This window comes from Orycteropus afer, unplaced genomic scaffold (assembly GCF_000298275.1).
Source record: "Orycteropus afer afer isolate SDZICR_OR568_19922 unplaced genomic scaffold, OryAfe1.0 scaffold00128, whole genome shotgun sequence".
NCBI classification, from domain to species: Eukaryota; Metazoa; Chordata; class Mammalia; order Tubulidentata; family Orycteropodidae; genus Orycteropus; species Orycteropus afer.
Genome location: NW_006921715.1, coordinates 3,208,872 through 3,214,669, shown reverse-complemented (window position 1 = coordinate 3,214,669; position 5,798 = coordinate 3,208,872).

Genomic DNA, 5,798 nt, shown 5'->3' with positions numbered 1-5,798 from the left:
CCCTCCATGCATTCCTGCCCCCTGAGCTATCTCCCTGTGCATAAACAGCCCTTCTTTCTCCCATGATTGTTCTCTCCAAGGACTGTATCCACCTCAGATAAATGTTCAACTCATATGCTTGTCTTTTGTTTGGCTGGAAGCCATCGGTGTGGGTTCAATTCCAGACCTGAAGGGCAGCTAGGGGCCCTAGCCTCAGTGGTTCCACCAGGCTCTGTCAGAGCAGCAAATCTGGTCCCACTTTTTTTTTTTTTTCCAAATGATTTTGAGTTTTGTTCCACATTGTTTTCCCTCTCTATCCAGGATCTCCTACATAGATCTCCCTCCAAGTGGATGACAGTGGTAGCCAGGCACCATCTAGTTCTTCTGGTCTCATAGTCATATAGGCTACAGATCAGATGGTATACCAGTTGCTCAGATTAATTGTTTCCATGAATGTTAGGTTTTCTTTGTTCTTCTTTGCTCTGGAAGATGAGAGACCCATCGTTCCATGTAGATAGCTGCTTGCAAGCTTTTAAGATCCCAGTCGCTACTCACCAAAGTAAGAGGTGGAGCAATGTTTTGTGTAGTATGTTATGCCAATTGAGCTTGATGTCCCCTGTGACTATGGTCTCGAGCCCACAGGTTCAACTACTTGGTCCTTCTGGGTAGCTGGCTGTGACCGAAAAGTGACTACAACTTTGCCCCTTGTCAGCTCTATTATTTGTTGTTGTTATGTGCCATTAAGTCAGACCCAACTCATAGCGACCCCTCCTTGGGTTTCCGAGGCAGTATCGCTACAGAAGTAGATTGCCCTATCTTCCTTCCAAGCTCTATTATACACCTGGGAATTCAGATCATACAAATAAACTTATAGGACCACTGTCTGCCAAACCTATATATGGTCTTGGGTACACTCCCTATTGCATAGACATATCTAATAATTCAGCCTGTCCACCCATCTATCCACCCATATACCCATGTTTGCCTTCACTGACAGCACAATACTGCATGTGCAAAAGGGTTCATCTTTGTTGTCTGTACCTCCCATGTTCATCTTTGTTGTCTGTATCTCTCTATGTTTTTCTCTTCCTCAATACCACCATGTTGGTCACTCACATTTGGTACATTGCCCTTCTCTTTACCAAAATCAGTACTTATCTCTACCTATCTAACAGTGTTCCCTCCCATCCCCTCCCATCTCTGGTAATCAACAAAGAAAATTTCCTTCCATAGGTAACCAAGGCTGTCATCTTTATGGGAACAGACAGTCACATCTTTCTCCCACAGAGCAGCTAGTGGATTCAAACTACTGACCTTTCAGTTAACATTTAACCATTGTACCATCAAGTTGTTTTTTTTTTTTTTAATGATAATAATACTGGTGAAAATCAAGGAAGGAGAGAAAATTTCTGAGCAGCCAAAAATTATATGAAAAAGAAAAAAATTCAAATGACTACAGAGCCTGTTTTGTTATTTGCCCTCAGGTTGGACTTGACTCATGATGACCCCTCCTTGGATTTCCAAGGCAGTGTCACTACAGAAGTAGATTGCCCAACCTTCCTTCCGAGGAGTGGCTGGTGGGTTTGAACCACCAGCCTTCTGGTTAGCAGCCAAGTGCCTTAGGCACTATACTAACAGAGCCTACTTCAAGCTAATAGTTTTTGTGTGGATTCACAATGGTCTCTCTATATGCATCCAGAATAGCTGGTCAGCATAAACCTTCTGGCTAAAAGAAAACAGACAAACAAAAAAATTACTACAGTTTTTCATCAGAAACAACAGAAGCCTGAAGACAATAAGTACAACATTTTTAAAGTGCTAACATAAAAGAATTTTAAATACAGAATTCTATGTTGTTGTTGTTGTTGTTATGCACCATTGCATTGGCCCCGACTCATAGCTACCCCTCCTTGGGTTTCCAAGGTGTTATCACTTTGGAAGTAGATTGCCCAATCTTGTATCCAACAAAAATACCAATTATAATAAAGATAAAATAGAGATGAAAGTAAACTAAAAGAAATTCTCTCCAGTAAAGATCTTTTTTAAAAAATGCTAAGGAAATTCTTCAGAGTGAAGAAAATGATATTAAATTGAAGCCCAGAACTGTAGAAATGAAGAAGAAACAACAGAAGTAGTAAATATTTTGGTCTAATAGAGTGTTTTTCTTCACTTAATTTTTTAAAATATGAAAGAATGTAGAAAGCAAAAACTATAACCTTTTTTAATATTAACAACCAGAAGAATATGTAGTCATAACTTCCGATTGCTGGAGAAAATAGGTCTACCATGAATTCTATAACCAGCTAAACTTTCACTCAGCTGTGAACATGAAATAAAGATTTCTTTTTTTATTGTTTTTCAAAGTATAGCAAAGCATAGACCAATTTAACAATTTCTATATGTACAATTGCATACAGAAGGGAGCTCTGGTGGCATAGTGTCTAAGGCATTTGAATACTGACCAGAAGGCTGGCAGTTCAAACCCACCAGCCACTCCTCAGAGGAAGATTGGGCAATCTACTTCCCTAGTGATATCACCTCGGAAACCCAAGGAGGGTTATCTGTGAGAAACGACTTGAAGGCAGTGAGTTTTTTTTTTTTTGTTTTGTTTTGTTTTTTATATGTACAATTCAGTGACACTGATTACATCCTTCAAATGTACAACATTCTTGCCCTCATTTTCTCAATTACTCTCCCTCCTTTAACTTATATTCACTGCCCCCTAAGGCTCCTATCTGACCTTTCCAGTTGCTGTTGTCAATTTGATCCCATATAGACAAATCAAAAGATATTTAAAGATGAAAAACAATTTTTCAGAAGCAGAACTTTGCTGAAATAATAGTTAAAAAAGATGTATCAGAGATAAATGCACAGATGCACATAGGAATCTGGAAACAATGTAGTACTAATATTTTGGACAGTAACACTTAAAGTGAAGGTGTAGAGTAAGGTCCTTTTCTTGTTACAGAGAAAAGAAGAGAAATTATTTCATTTTTGGCTTTGTTAAATTAAATATGAAAGATAAAATTTTAAGTGTAATCATGGATGCCTGGAAGCCTAGAAGTGCAACCACAGATGTATAGAAATAATGCTATTCTTTGATGGGGGAGGGTGACTGGAATAAAAATACTTAATCAATTCAATAGAAAAGCAGAAAGAAAAAACACATGGTAAATAGAAAACACACAAAAAGGAATTGTTAAAAAAACAAAAAATGTAATACATTAGTGATTGTAATACATGTAGATGACTCACCAAGTAAAAACATAAATTGTCAAATTGGATAAGAGAGAGAGAGAGAGAGAGAAGGAAAGGAGGGAGAGGTAGAAGGAGAAAGGGAGGGGAGGAAGGAAGGAGAGAGGGAAGGAAGGGAGAAATGGGGGAGGGGAGGAAGAGAGAGAGAGAGAACTGAAGTAGAATCATTCATTAAACTACAAAGTAAAGCAAAATAAAATATATATTAGACAAAAAAATAGCTCCACCTCAAAAAATAAAAAAAAAAAAATCATCTTGTGTAGCTATTTTATTGTCAAGAAAAATAGAATACTCAAAGCCAAAAATTGTTAGTGGGGACACAAGTTGCATCAGGAAGGTATAGCAATTCAGAATTTGATTTGTCCCATTATATTACATATAATACACCCAATTATATATCCTCAAATTAAATAAAGGAAATGACAGACTTGCAATAAAAAGTTAAAGAACTCACCATGATAGTGGGAGGTATTAACACAACCTTTTTCAGTAACTGATCTCTCAGGAACAAAATAATAAAGATCTTGACTATTTGACAATATAATTGGTAAGCATGCTATAATGACATATATAAAACCCCATGGCCCTCAATTACAGATTAAACAGATGTTGACCACATCCTAGATCACAGATGCAAGTGTTGGCCAGCTTGTGCAGCAAAATGATTTCTCACATCTTGACAGTGGGCGTCCGCATTGGTGCAGCCCGTTTGGACAACTTGGCAACAGCTCATAAAATGAGCAGAGCACATGCTCTGTACATCAGCACTTCTACCTTTAGAAAAGCCCTATTCCTTGTACACGGGTTCATGTGCGTGGATCCTACAGCACACTGTTGGAAATTGTGAAAAACTGGAAACACTTTCCTTGCCGGTGAGCCAGAGACAGGATACATCAATTGTGCCCTACCATACAAGGTAGTCAGCTCAAGTGTCAGAGTGGTTACTGTCAATGCATCAGGGCTTTGTGAGTCAGCAAGTGTTGTCTCAAAAACACACCCATCCAAATTTCCTTCTTCCAAAATCTTTGGTCGCTTCATGGGATAAGAACTAAGCTTTCTAATTCACGTTTCAGAGATGTGTGCATGCTTCTTGCATATGGTAACAGTCTCAGCAAAGTGCCAGGCAGCACTACATAGTCAAACACACTAAGATTTCTGAGGAAAAACATGGCAACTCACCGGAAAGGGACAAATGGAAGCTCTGAATAGCCTCACATCAATTCAGGTCATTTTTTGTCATCTCACAGATGGAGATGAAATCAGATGTTGCTGCTAAACATATTATGAAAAAATCAAAGTTGGTTTCTAGAACTTTTTAGGGTTTGTGAGCTTTAGTAGAGAGATTCTGGACTTGCATCCATTGTGGGTGTTGGGGGGGAAGTAAGTCCAAAAAAATGCACTTAGTACATACATGACTTTTAAAACATGTGAAACACAATCTAGTTTATGCCAACATACATGTTTAGACATTTATTAAAAAATATTCAAGAGACTGACAAAGCACCTAGCTGAAAGTAATGTTTTCTTCTGTGGAGAAAGAGAGCTGGCTCATGGAAGGGAACCAGGCCATTTAACTGTACTGTTAGTGTGTGCTGTTGATTTTGTTAATAGTGACTGTATAGTCAATGTAGAGCTGGGCAAGTCTTCTTACAAATGATGGCACTTAAAGCACCAGGAAAATGTAACCAGGTGGAAGCAGTGGAAAAGGATATTCCAGAGAGTAAAGCTGACCAAAGTCTAGGAACTTTACAAAAGCATGACATAGTCAAAGACTGCAGCTGGACTACATGGCTAGGCTGTGGGATACCGTGGGAGATGAGGCTGGGGAAGACCACAGAGATGTTACCAGTACATTCTGCAGGTGATGGGGCTCAGAAATGTCATGTTCAAATTTGTGACTTCCATCAATTCCTATGGTGGCCCCAAAATGGATTAATTTAGAGATGCAGACAAGAAGCCAATACCGTTATTTGTGCATCTCTGGGTAGCAGAATTTCTACCTCTAGATCTTGCAGAAATCACAGAGAAGTAGGACAGTGATTACAACATTTCTCTAGTTTCAGAAGCCAAGAATCAAACATTCAAAATCACTTCGCTTATTCAAACTTTCCTAAAAGAAACAGCGATTCTACATCTTCTGCCACAATCCCTCCAAGGTTATGTTTTCACTCCCAACACTTGAAAAGTAGGTGACAAAGAAGTAGTTATGAATGACTTTGCCATAGTTTGCTTCATTATGTCCTCACAAAGGTCTTACACTTGGTTAGAACTGAAAGCATAGAGTTTTAGTGAAAGGAAGAGAGATTCACAAACTGGGAGGCACACTAGCATCCAGGCAGGTACTACAGTGATCCAAATTCCAAGGAGACAGGGAGGCTTTTGTCAGGCTACATGCTCAGAGGCAGAAGATGGTACATAATAAAAAGTAACAAGGGGGTTAGATTATAACCTTTCTTAACATTATCATTCTGTTTTTTAACCACCTGGAACATGTTGCATAAGACATTCTTTTCGGATCAAGCTGAACAACTCTCAACAGACATCTTTTAATAATTCTTCACAAA